The sequence below is a fragment of the Sapajus apella genome, unplaced genomic scaffold (assembly GCF_009761245.1).
Source record: "Sapajus apella isolate SASKATOON/1434 unplaced genomic scaffold, GSC_monkey_1.0 scaffold29, whole genome shotgun sequence".
Taxonomy (NCBI): domain Eukaryota; kingdom Metazoa; phylum Chordata; class Mammalia; order Primates; family Cebidae; genus Sapajus; species Sapajus apella.
In genome coordinates, this window is record NW_022436969.1 from 9,661,361 (window position 1) to 9,675,654 (window position 14,294).

Here is a 14,294-nt window from a genome sequence, read left to right on the forward strand (position 1 = left end):
AAATACCCGGGCGCAGTGGCTCATACCTACAATCCCAGAACTTTGGGAGGCCAAGACAGGCAGATCACCTGAGGTCGGGAGTTTGAGACCAGCATGGAGAGGCCATGATGATCTCTAAGCCTGATCGACGTGGAGAAGCCCCATTTCTATTAAAGATATAAAATTAGCCAGGCGGGGTGGCACATGCCTGTAATCCAACTATTGGGGATGCTGAGGCAGGAGAATCATTTGTACCCAGGAGGTGGAGGGTGCAGTGAGCCAAGATCGCGCTATTGCACTCCAGCCTGGGCAATAAGAGTGAAACTCCGTCTCATACCTTGCACCATACAAAACAATTACTTTTTTAAAAAGGGTAAATATTTGAAGAGACATTTCACCAAGGAAAATATGTGGATGTCAAATGAGCACATTAAAAGATGTTCAACATCAGTAGTCACTGCACACCTATGTGGGTGACTAAACCAAGGAAAGAAAGGAAAACAACCCTGCCAATATCAAGTGCTGGCGAGAATGCAAAGCACTGGAACTCTCATGCATCAAGGGTGGGAACGCAAAATGGCCCAGCCACTTTGGAAAATCATTTGTTATTTTCTTTTCCTTTTTTTGAGGCAGTCTTGCTCTATCACCTGGCCTGGAGTGCAGTGGCACGATCTTGGCTCACTGCAACCTCCACCTCCTGGGTTCAAGCAATTCTCATGCCTCAGCCTCCTGAGTAGCAGGGATTGCAGGCACCCGCCACCACAGCTGGCTAATTTTTGTATTTTAAGTAGAAGCAGGGTTTCACCATGTTGGCCAGGCTGGTCTCGAATTCCTGATCTTGTGATTCACCCACCTCAGCCTCCCAAAGTACTGGGATTACAGGAGTAAGCCACCCTGCTTGGCTGTTATTTTCTTATAACGCGAAACATGCACTTAACCTTGTAATCCTACTTTTAGGTACATACCCAAGACTAATGAAAGTATATTTTCACACAAAAACTTGTACAAAAATGTTTATAGTGGCTTTATTCATAATAGTAAAAAGCTGGCAATAATTCATTTGCTAGTGAATAGGCAAACACAGTGTGCTACATCCATGCAATGAAACATTGCTTAGCAATAAAAAGGGACAAACTGCGAATACATGCAATGAGATGAATGAATTTTGGATACATTACGCTCAGTGAAAGAAACCAGACTCTTAAGGCGTACTATAGCATTCCAGGTATATGAAATCCTGGAAAACGCAAAACTGTAGGAACAGAACACAGATCAATAGATGCCTGGAGCTTGGGGGTGGGGCTTAACTACAAAGGGCACGAAGGAATTTTTAGGGTTGATGGAAAAGTCCTCTGGTTTGTTTTTGTTTTTAGAGAGGAGGTCTCGTTCTGTCGCCCAGACTGGAGTTCAGTGACACAAGTGTAGCTCACTGCAGCCTCAGACTCTTGGACTCAAGCAATCCTCTCACCTCAATCTCCCAAAGCGCTGGAATTATGGGCATGTGCCACCCTCACCAGCCAGAAATGATCTCTATCTGGATGCAGTTGTGGTTACAGGATTGTATATTTGTGTCAAAATTCAGAGGACCGGCTGATGATGATAAATAAGAATTCTGAAGCTATAGCTGAACACAGACTGGCTGGTGGGCTCCCTGGCTTATATGGGTTCTGGCTACAGCAGAGCATCAGAAGCCCACCTGCCCGGGACGGCCCCATGCTCTCCCCCAGTCGTTCTTTAATCATTTTTTTGGAGACTGATGCTCCTTTCTCCTTTCCATCAAGCACCCTTCTAGCTTCAGCAGGGCAGAACTCTTCTCCAGATGTGTGCAACTTATGTCTGAGTAGCTGGGAGTAGATGAAGGACAGATAATTTATTTCAAATATCACACCTCTGGATTCTAGGAGCAAGCAGAAAGCCAGTAACCTCACTCTGTTTGTTATAGGTGAAGGATCTTTCTACGGTTCCCCTCATTTCCTGATGTGTGTTTTGAAATTGATTAAATATTCTCCCATTTTTTATTTTTATTTTCATTTTATTTTTATATTTATTTATTGAGACAGAGTTTGGCCCTGTTGCCCAGGGGGGAGTGCAGTGGTGCAATCTCAGCTTATACATCAGCTCACTGCAACCTCCGCCTCCCGAGTTCAAGCGATTCTCCTGCCTCAGCCTCCCAAGTAGCTGGAATTACAGGCATGTGCCACCACGCTCAGCTAATTTTGGTATTTTTAGTAGAGACAGGGTTTTACCATGTTGGCCAGGGTGGTCTTGAACTCTTGACCTCAGGTGATTCGCCCACCTCAGCCTCCTAAAGCGTTAGGATTACAGGAGTGAGCCACCGTGCCCAGCCACATTTTTTTAGACAGAATATCATTGTGTCACCCAAACTGGAGTGCAGCCACGCAATTTTGGCTCACTGCAACCTCCGCTTCCTGGGTTGGAGCTATTGTTGTGCCTCAGCCTCCCAAGTAGCTGAGACTACAGGCGCCCACCATCATACCTGGCTAATTTTTGTAGTTTTAGTAGAGACAGGGTTTCACCATGTTGGCCAGGCTGGTCTTGAACTCCTGACCTCATGTGATCTGCCCGCCTCAGACTCTCAAAGTGCTGGGATTACAGGCGTGAGCCCCGCGCCTGCCTTCTCCTGTTTGTTGTTATTGTTAATTGAGAGGGCCAGTGTGAAGACACTGGAGAAGATGGTTCTTCAACAAAAACTGATTAACTTTATGTAAATTATAGCTCAATAAACCTGTCTTAAGAAAAATAACACATCAAAAGAAAATCACTTTTATGGGATTTCTCTTTTCACTTCTTTTTTTTTTTTTTTTTTTTTTTCGGGATGGGGTTTCACCATCTTGGCCAGGCTGGTCTTGAACTCCTGACCTCGTGATCCACCCATCTCGGCCTCCCAAAGTGCTGGGATTACAGGCGTGAGCCACCACACCTGGCTTCTGTTTTCACTTCTAAAATAGTGTGTTTACATACATTGTTCACCACAGCAGCCCCTCATTTGGATCAGTCAGTTTTATGCTCTTCTTTGCATGACAGGATGGACCATGTGAGAATGGAAGTCTAAGAGATGAACTCCACACAAGCCTAATTCTTCTTAGGTGTGTCCCTGTCCTCAGTCAATCATTTTATCTCACCTGCACATACACATACAACACATACCCCACAGAGGCTTTGCATCCAACAACAAAGAGTTATATCTTCACAGCCCCTCATGCACTGCTGTTGGAGATGTAAATATGTATAGGCTCTGGTGGAGGATAATTTGTACGAAAAATACTAAAAATGTTCAAATATACTCACCCAGAATTTTTTTTCTTTAAGACAGAGCCTCGTTCTGTCACCCAGCCTGGGGTGCAGGGCTGGGATGCAGCAAGCAATTCTCCTGCTTCAGCCTCCTGAGTGGCTGGGACTACTAATTTCTGTATTCTACAATTGATTTTCTGTATTTTCAGTAAGGACAGGGTTCACAATGTTGCCAAGGCTGGTCTCAAACTCCTGATCTCAAGTGATTCACCCACTTCAGCCTCCCAAACTGCTGGGATTACAAGCCTGAGCCACCACGCCTAGCCTCACTCAGAAATTTAACTTTATCTTAGGGAGCTAGCAAGTGCGTAGGAAATAATAGTAAATATAGTAAAAACTATGAGTTATAAGGGCATCAAAGTGCCTAAACGCACAGACTCAAACTAGACTGCCTGGTTTGGATCCAGCTCTACCACCTACTCACTGTGAGTCCTTGAGGTAAGTTACCACACTTCTCTGTGTCACAGTTTTGTTATCTGTGAAATGGAGACAATAATAGTACCTACATCCTAGGGTTCTTAAGGAATTAAATGAGGTGCTTTATGTAAAGCAATCAGTACAGCTCCTGGCCCATAGTAAGGTTTTAAAAAATATTAGCTGTTGTTATGGGTCGAACTGTGTCCCCCACCCAAAAAACTCATATGTCAAAGCCCTGTCCCCAGTACCTCAGAATGTGACTGTATTTGAAGACAGGGTGATTAAAGAGGTAATTCAGGCTGGTCGCAGTGTCTCACACCTATAATCCGAGCACTTTGGGAGGGCAAAGTGGGTGGATTACCTGAAGTCAAGAGTTCAAGACCAGCCTGGCCAACATAGTGAAACCCCATTTCTACTAAAAATACAAAGTTAGCCGGATGTGGTGTCGGGCACCTTTAATCCCAGCTACTTGGGAGGCTGAGATGGGAGAATCCCTTGAACCTGAAAGGTGGAGGTTGCAGTGAGTCAAGTTCGCGCCACTGCACTCCAGCCTGGGCAGCAATGTGAGACTCCATCTCAAAAACAAAAAGAGGTAATTCAGTCAAAATGAGAGTATTAAGGTGGGCTCAATCCAATATGACTGATGTCCTTAGAAGAAGAAATTAGGACGCAGACAGGCACAGAGGAAAGACCATGTGAGGACACGAGAGAAGACGACCATCTGTACACCCAGGAGAGAGGCCTCAGGAGAAACAAAATCTGCTGACTCCCTCATCTTGGACTTCCAGCATCCAGACTGTGAGGAAGTAAATTTCTGTTATTTTAAGTCACCTCGTCTGTGGTATTTTGTTATGGCAGCCGTAGCAAACCAATACAGCTATTAAATGACGAAACAGGGCAATTGGTTTAATAGATTTTGGTACAATCACAATGAAATACTATGTACAGCCATTCACAACGATGCTCTTGGTATGTATTTACCATTGCATAACAAAATATTATTAGAGTGAGGAAAACAGGCTACTAATATGTATAGAATAACACCTTTTCGTTTATTGTATGTGTGCATGTGTGGAAATGAAATGTGGAAAGCATGATTATCTTCAAGAGAGGGGATTATTTCAGATCTCTTCTCTTTTGTTTTCCTTTTTTGTTTTTTTTTTTTTTTTTTTTTTTTTTTGAGGCAAAGTCTCATTCTGCTGCCCAGGCTGGAGTGCAGTGGCGTGATCTCGGCTCATTGCAACCTCCACCTCCTAGAGTCAAGCGATTCTCCTGCCTCAGCCTCCTGAGTAGCTGAGATTTCAGGCACCCGCCACCATGCCCGGCTAATTTTTTGTATTTTTAGTAGAGATGGGGTTTCACCATGTTGGCCAGGCTGGTCTTGAACTCCTGACCTCATGTGATCCACCTGCCCCAGCTTCCTAAAGTGCTGGAATACAGGCGTGAGGCACTGTGCCCAGCCTCCTAAAGTGCTGGGATTACAGGTGGAAGCCACTGCACCCAGCCTTATTTTCCTTTTTATAGAGACAGGGTCTCTCTGTGTTCCCAGGCTGGTCACAACTCCTGGACTGAAGTGATCCGCCGGCCTCTGCTTCCTAAAGTGCTGGGATTACAGTCCCGAGCCGCCGCACCTGGCCATGCAAGACATTTAGATTTGCCCCGATGATTGATGACTTCACAAAGCGTTTGCCAGAAACTCTTCAAAGCTAGAAACAGAAGCCCTGAAGCATTAAATATAAATAAATACTTCGTCCATTGGTTTCTTCCTTGCTTTTCAAAGGGCAATTTACTTCCTGGATTATCATTACAGTAGTCTGTTCTCCGGAAACCAGGATTGTTCAAGTGCCACAGATCAGGGTTGAGGCAAAAGAAAAAAAAAAAATCTAAAGATCACCTTGTTATAATTCCACCGTGCGCGCTGTTCCCTCATGTTGAGCCTGTGTCTGGAAAAGCCGAGGCAAAAGCATTCTTGTTGTGTGTGTTCCCCCAAAGGCATGTGGGTTTGGGCTACAGACCTGGACTTTTCTCTCTTTGAGGTTGACTAATTCCATTTGGAGAAAAAGTTCAGTTTCATTAAGCTAAAAGAAAGCTGCTACCCATCACTAGGGTAGGGATTCACATCAACAAATATTTAACGAGCTTCTAGAATTTCCCAGAAACTATGTCAATGCTAGAAACAGGCTGGGCCCAATGGCTCATGCCTGTAATCCCAGCACTTTAGGAAGCTGAGGTGGGACAACCACTTGAGCCCAGGAGTCTGCGACCAGCCTGGGCAACAGAGTGAGATCTTGTCTCTACAAAAGAAAATATTAGCTAGCCATGGTGGTGCATGCCTGTAGTCCCAGCTACTTGGGAGGATCACTTGAGCCCAGGAGGTGGAAGTTGCAGTGAGCCATGTTTATGCCACTGCACTCCAGCCTAGGTGACAGAATGAGACCCTACCTAAAAAAAGGGAAAAGAAAAAAAAAAAAAAAAAGCAGCTAGGCACAGTGGCTCACGCCTCTAATCCCAGCACTTTGGGAGGCCAAGGTGGGCAGACCACGAGGTCAAGAGGTCGAGACCATCCTGGTCAACAGTGAAACCCCATCCCTACAAAAAATAGAATAATTAGCTGGGCATGGTGACATGCGCTGTTCCCTGTAGTCCCAGCTACTAGGGAGGCTGAGGCAAGAGAATTGTTTGAACCTGGAAGGCAGAGGTTGCAGTGAGCTGAGATTGTGCCACTGCACTCCACCCTGGGCGACAGAGCAAGACTTTGTCTCAAAAAAAAAAAAAAAAAAAAACCACTAGGGAGAATACAAAAATAACTTAAGACCTGGTGCCCACTGTCAACAAATTTGCAATCTATTGTGCAGACAAACATGTAAACAACAATATAAGAGAAAGAAAATAGCTGTCTCAGCAGTGTGGGTTTTTAACTGAGGCCACAGGATGGGACCCTTGGTCTGTGACCTGCAAACATTACAGGCAAAGTGTGCATGTGCAGGCCTGGAGCTCTGCCTGGAGGTGGGGGCATACGCGTTCTTCAGTTCTCAAAGGGTGGTGGCACCCACAGGCAAGAGACTACAGAAGCGGGTGGGGAGACATATTCTAATCACTTCCGTTCCCCCAGCAGCATCTTGTGGGTCAGGTGAAGAATCCTGCAGCAAGAGCGTGAGGGCTGGGGGCCTGTGGCGCATTGTTTAATTCCGTCTGAAAAGGTTCTTCCACTTTATTTTTCAGCTTCCTCATGTTATCACTTTCCACGGAAGGGCCGTCCCCAGAGCATTAGGTCTCAAGCTCCCGGCAAAGTGCCTGTGTTCATGTTGAAAGACTTTGGGGGCTTTTTAAAAGGTGTTTCAGACTCCCCTGGCAACATGACTGCGGCTGGGAACAGCCTCATTGCCTACCCTAGATTTGGTATTTCTGATGGAATTTTGACCAATAAGAAAAACAATATTCCCAGAATCACAGGAAGTTTGTCCACAATTTTAAAGTTGTTTTCCTCACCCCCAAAAGTACTGTTGAAAACTCTAAGTAGACTTTAGGAAGTGATCCTGGAATTACCCTAACCATCTGAGAGGTCCATTCGCCCAACTCTAAATGGCATATGTTGGTGACAGATTCATGGTATGATCTAATTGGCTAGGACAGGAGACAAATCATAGCCTAGGAATATTCACTGGGGGCTCTAACCACAAAGGAAAACTCCTGACCTTCGAAGTGTTGCAAAAACTGGTCTTCCCATCTCACTAACTCTATTTTCATTCTCCTTCCAGCTTTTCTTAGAGATTTTCCATGCTATTTCATCTACCCAGAATGCCTTTTCTCTTTTTTCAGCCAACCTGTAAGCCGATCTTCCTTCAAAATCTGACTCACACTGGTCACTCAGCAAATATCTCAATCACACCTACCCACTCTGATCACTTCCCTGCTTACATTCCTAGAAGGCTCACTCACTCCGAATTCACCATAGGCGGTGACTCACACGTGTCATTCATTCAAAACACATTTACTTAGCATACATTATCTTCTATGTGCTGAAATGAGAAATTTTATTTAAATTCTACATCATTTCTGTATGGTAAGATTATTATTACTGTTTGACAGATTAGAAAACTGAAACTCACAGGGGGCAGAAAAATTGTCTATTTAATGAACACCTAGAATTTGCCAGAAACAGTGTCAAAGCTAGAGTAGAAAAATTGTCTAAAGTTCAGACTCTGAAACCCACCCAAATCTAGTTGCAAACGTCAACAATTGCACAGCATTATTAGATGATGCACAGGTTAAGTGTTTCACCTGTATTCTTTTAATCTTTATAAGAATCCTATAAGAAAGGTACTCTTGTCATCCCCATTTTATAGACAAACTAAGGAAGGGAGATTAAATGGACAGGGTCACACGGCTAATACCTTGTGATTTAAACCCAGGCTATCTGGCTTCAGAGTTTATGCTCTTAGCCACTGCTGCCTTTGAAGATACAATTTCAAAGTTCATCCTTATTCCTCTGAAGCACAATACTAATTTTTACTCCATTTGTTGCTTGTGAGTTAATAAAGTCCTTTTAACACGTTTGCTTTATCTCCCCCGCAAACTCAAAAGTTTGATCATTGATTTTTCCTTTAACAAGCGATATTGAAAGTCCACAGTCGTCCAGAGCTTTGGGGGCGAGTGTGGGGTGCGAGGGGTCACGTGTTGTGCCCACTGTTTCCTTAAGGTTTATACCACTCCTCTACATGCTAGGACCTCACACAAAACTCAGTAGAGTTTGAGCCACAGCAGTCTCCTAGAAAATGTTGTAACTGGGCTGGGCATGGTGGCTCACATCTGTAATCCCACCATTTTGGGAGGCCAAGGAGGGATGATCACCTGAGATCAGGAGTTCGAGACCAGCCTGGCCAACATGGTGAAATCCTGTCTCTACAAAAATACAAAAATTAGCCACGCATGATGGTGGGTGCCTATAATCCCAGCTGCTGGGGAGGCTGAGGCAGGAGAATTGCTTGAACTGGGAGGCAGAAGTTGCCGTGAGCTGAGATCACGCCATTGCACTCCAGCCTGGGCAACAAAGCAAGACACCGTCTCAAAGAAAAAACCAAAAAAGTTGTAACTGAATCAAGGCTACTGGTTGTAAGAAAATTCAATGGGGAAATAGAACTGGTAAATGCATTGGCTATTCCAAGACCAAAGAGAGTCTAATCCAGCTCCACTGGGAGAAATTATTTTTTTTCTTGACAGATTTATGCTACTAAACCACAGTTTTCATTTTGTCTCTTTAGGGAAAAAAACAAAAGGTCTCCATATTTTGAACCGTATTAGTCTAAGCTTCTGTGCCAGAACTAGAAGTTCCAGAGTTGGACAACTGTACTTATGCAGCCTCATCTTCTGTAACCCCTCAATGTGGACCATGAGGTCATTCATTCATTTGTTTATTCATTCATTCAACAAACATTTACAGGGTTCTCTCCCTGTGCCAGGCACAGTCCCAGGCACTAGAGATACAGCAGTGATCAAAACAGATAAAGTCCTTGCCTTCATGGAGCTTCCATTCTTGTTGCAGGAGACAGACAATAATCACACAAATACTGCAATATGTAAGAAGGTGATGAGCGCTGTGAAGATCAAGCAGAGACAAGGGGATGGACTTGCTGGTTTAGGTAGGGAAATCAAGGCTCCTCGTGAGAAGGTGACATTTGAGCAGAAATCCAAACAGTGTGTGGGACTAAGACCTGTGCAAACCTTTGGGAAGAACATTCAGGCACCAGCAATAGTTGTGAAGTCCCCATGGCAGGAGAGTGCCTGACCTGCTGAGGGGGATCTAGGAAGAGGAGCAGCTGGCACCCGCAGGCTGGGGGAGGGCGGTAGGAGACAAGATCAGTCCCAGCTCCTGTGGAGCCGACAGGCCACTGAAAGACCTTGGAGCTGACTTTGAGCGAGATGAGAAGCGTTTAGAGGGGTCCAAGCAGAGGGTAGCCTTCCCTGAGTAGGCTATAAACTGGCCTTCAGCTGGTCTCTTCTTCCCAGCTCCAGAGATCTGGAGAATCCCTTTTGCTTACCCGTCCATATGGAAGCCATTCTCTTTTCCTTTCTGGTTCATGCCAATCTTTCCTTTTTCTGAGCTCCTAGTGATGAACAGTTCAATCAATGGTCATTTCCCTTCTGAAATCCCCTAATGATCATGAACTCCTTGCAGGCAGGAACCCATCTTGTCATGTCTGGCCATTCAGGAGACCATCCCTCCCACCTAGTGCCCAGAGACTGTCAGCCACTGTCCCCAATAGGACTGCAATGGTCCTGTTGAAAAGTTCTTCTGTTATAAAAAACAAACAAAAAAAATAGCCAGGCACGGTGGCTCACGCCTGTAATTCCAGCACTTTAGGAGGCCGAGGTGGGTGAATCACAAGGTCATGAGATCGAGACCATCCCGGCCAACATGGTGAAACCCCGACTCTACTAAAAATACAAAAAAATTAGCTGGGCTTGGTGGTGTGCACCTGTAGTCCCAGCTACTCGGGAGGCTGAGGCAGGAGAATTGCTTGAACCCGGTAGGCAGAGGTTGCAGTGAGCCGAGATCATGCCACTGCACTCCAGCCTGGCGCCTGGTGACAAAATGAGGCTCTGTCTCAAAAATAAAATAAAATAAAATATAAATAAATAAAAAAGAGAAGTCCTTCTGCTATCGCCCTGAAAGCCACATCCCTACAACTCTCACACTTCATCCTAGTTTTGGCCTCAGAGTTACACAGGCACGTCTGTGTCCTCTTCCACATGGCAGCACCAGGAAGCAGCTCTCACATCCTTCTTTCATGCTTGTGCTCTTCCTAGTTCTCTCAGTAAGCAGATAACTTCCACTTTGAGGTCCCCAGGCTAGACCTGTCTCCCAGGCCCCAGGAGACAGCTTCATTTGGATCTCAGCCACTCCTCGCCACCATCACACCCAAAGTCAGGCTTGTCCACCTCTTCCTCCCCAGCCTCTTTATTTTGGTAAAAGGCTTCATCTAGTCACCCCTGGGGACATCACAGCAGCTCCACACTCCCGTCCTTCCAGTACCCAAGTATCCTCTGCCCAGCCCCTTCCCCACACTCACTGCTGCTGACTGGGAAGAGGCATTCCCCAGGTCTCCTCTCCGTGGTCCAACATGATCTCCGTACCTGGTGTCTTGTAGCTGCCAAGTGAATCCTCACCTCTGTTCCTTGGGTGATGTCTCCAGCAGGAAAATCTGTTCTTATTATTGTCCTGCTTAAAGCCTTACAATGACTCCCTATTGCCTTCAGAATAAAGTCCCGACTCCCTAGTTTGGGGGAAAAAAATGTCTTCCAGAACCCCCAAACTCCGATTATTTAGAGTTAGGAGTCAGCATCTCAGCAGAGTAAAACACAGAGTGAAACCAAAAAAAGGAAACTGTTCGGGGGAAAAACTCACAAACACCCTGCACTGAGGTTGAAAAATAAAAGCCTACATAGAACAGAGTAAGAATCAATTGGTTTAATAGCTATTCCAGAAAAAACAAGCAACCCACTTACCCTAGGGGTTTCTGACCACTGTAAGCTCACTATGTGACAACAGGGTGATATCACCATCCACACAAATAGCAACTGCCTCCTCCATCCTACTGTGTGGGTGGGATGATGGCATTCTGGAGTTTTCTCAGAGGAGAGTAGCCAAGAAAGTAAGGGTCTGCAAACCTAGCCAGGTAGAGAACTACCTTTTTTTTTTTTTTGAGATAGTGTCTCGTTCTGTCGCCCAGGCTGGAGTGCAGTGGCACGGTCTCTGCTCATTGCAACCTCCACCTCCCAGGTTCAAGCGATTCTCCTGCCTCAGCCTCCTGAGTAGGTGGGATTACAGGCGCCTGCCACCATGCCCAGCCAATTTTTGTATTTTTGGTAGAGACAGGGTTTTACCATGTTGGTCAGTCTGGTCTTGAACTCCTGACCTCAGATGATCCTCCTGCCTCAGCCTCCCAAAGTTCTGGGATTACAGACGTGAGCCAGTGTGCCCAGTGAGAACTTCTAATTCATTCAAATTCTTTTCAATCCAACTGAAATGTATCCCTGGCCAACCATGCCACACTCCAGATCACAGATATATGTCACGACACCCAGAGAGCGTCAAGCTCATCCCCTGCCCCAGGACTCCAGGCTCCCTATGCACTGTCTGCCTTTTCCCCTTTTTCCACATCACTAATCTCTTTCTAACATGCCCTGTAATTTCTTGAGTTACGATGTTTATTGTTTATTAGCTGTCTTCCCCTGCTAGTTTGTCACCTCCACAAAGCAGGCATCTTTCTTGGTTTTGCTTACTGATGGATACCAAATGCCTACAACAGTATCTGGTACATGGTAGGTACTCAATATATAAGTGATGAATATCATTTTTATATAAATGAGACTATATGAATGATAGTCTTACAGAGACACACATAGAATTCTGTCCACCAATTGTACTAGTGCTCCCTTTCAGCAAAATTGAAAAATGCGCCTTCCATATTTTCACCCAAGTTGTTTATTAAGGTGTTGAAAGGTGTAGAGCTACACAGACACAGGTGCTCCCAGAAGCAGGTAGAAGGATATTCATGGGGTCAACATTGAACATAGCAAAATACCATATGCACCTGTTGGTCAATAGAGGCATGGCATGCCCAGGTCATAGACTATCAGGCAGTCATTTATTTTTACTTTTGCTTTTATTTATTTATTTATTTATTTTGAGACAGACTCTTGCTCTGTTGCCCAGGCTGGAGTGCAGTGGCGCGATCTTGGCTCACTGCAACCTCTGCCTCCCAGGTTGAAGCGATTCTCCTGCCTCAGCCTCCCAAGTAGCCAGGATTACAGGTGTGTGCCACCATGCCTGGTTAATTTTTGTATTTTCAGTAGAGACAAAAATACACCATGTTGGCCAGGTTGATCTTGAACTCCTGGCCTCAAGTGATCCACCCACCTCAGCTTCTGAAAGTGCTGGGATTACAGGCATGAGCCACAGCTCCCAGCTTATGCAGTCAATTTTTTAAACAAACAAGGCAAATTTCTAGGTACTAATTTAAGATAATCTCTAAGATTTATGAATACATTGAAAAGTAGGAACCACATAACAGCATTCATAATACTTTCATTTGGTGTTAAAGTATCCTGAAGAAGTTTAAATATCGGCCTTTCCCCTGCTTTTACTTTTGGTTTGGTTTCCTGCTGCGGCCTTGGTGGTTACATTGAGGTTTATACGGTGGGTCTGTTTAGGAATAATTGGTCAAACAAACGTTGCCTGAGCACCCACTATCTGCCAAGCAGGTATTAGAATCTAACACATGATTTCCTTTAGTCCTGCAACATAGTGGTTACTGCTCCTAGTTCACAGCTGAGGAAATTGAGACTTGCAGAATTTCAGTGCTCAGGATCACACAGCAACCGGATTCGATCTGATTCGGTGGCAACATGCTCTTCCCCCCGAGCCCAGCACCTCTGTCAAGGGCAGGGTTTGCCCGGGCATTCCTCTGCCTCTCCTCCTGGTACACGAACAACGCAGGGCCACCGCATGATCTTTGAGACGCTCTGGCTTCCTGGCTTTGGGAAGCCTGGCCATCTCATCCCCTCTCCCCTGCAGAGGTGTGGAATGACAAGGTATTGTCACAGGCCTGTCAGAGAGCAGGAGCTGGCAGGCCTGTCTCTCACCTGCCCAGGAAACAGACCCTTGCAGACACTCACAGTCTGCCTGCCCAGGTGGGGGACCGGGCCAGACTGGTCCCATAGCCTCTCCAGCAGCAGCTGCGTTTCCTCTTAGGAGCTGCAGGGAGGAGAGAAGCGCAGCCGCAATATCAAGGCAAGCTCTGTTATGTCTAAGATAGAAGGCCAGTCAAAAATTTAGTTAATTTTATCATTTTGGGTAATTCAACAGTTTTAATGAAAAGAAAGGACCTTGGAGCCAGTGGCGTCACAGATAAGGGAGTGTGGAAAGCGGCAGCAGATGGGTGACCTTGTTCTGCTTATTAACTCCTTTCCTTCCCGGCTGTCCTTCCACGCCCCCTCCTTGATTTCATTTTCTAGTCCAAGGTTTTCACAGCAGGAGGGGAAGGAATAATTAGCACAGCCAAACCTTGGGAAAATGCTGCTTCAGGGCAATCCACATGCGCCCAGTGGAGCCGAGGCCTTCAAGCAGGGCCTGGCTGGAGGCTCCCCAGAGCCAGGTCTGCACCCACGTGGGGAAGAAGGCAGCCAGCCGCGCACCCACAGGGACTGCAGGCTAAGCCATCTGCGGGCCAGCCTGGTTGTCTGGGCTGAGGCACTCCAGGAGGTATTGATCCAGGTGGCTCAGGAAGTAGGAGAGCATCGCTAATTCTCACCCATGCTAATTCAATCTCATTCAACAAACACTGACTGCTTGTTCTGGATCAAACCCTATACTGGGGGTTGGGGGATTTGAAGAGGAGTTAGACGTGTTCCACTAAAGAACTAACTTGCAATTGTTTTAGTAGACAGAGGTAACCTACCCAAGGACCAGGAAGAGGCTACTGGAATAGACAGAGTAAGAAATTGGGCTGGGCACGGTAACTTGCACCTACCAGCACTGTGGGAGGTCAATGTGGGCAGATGGTTTGAGCCCAAGAATTCATTCG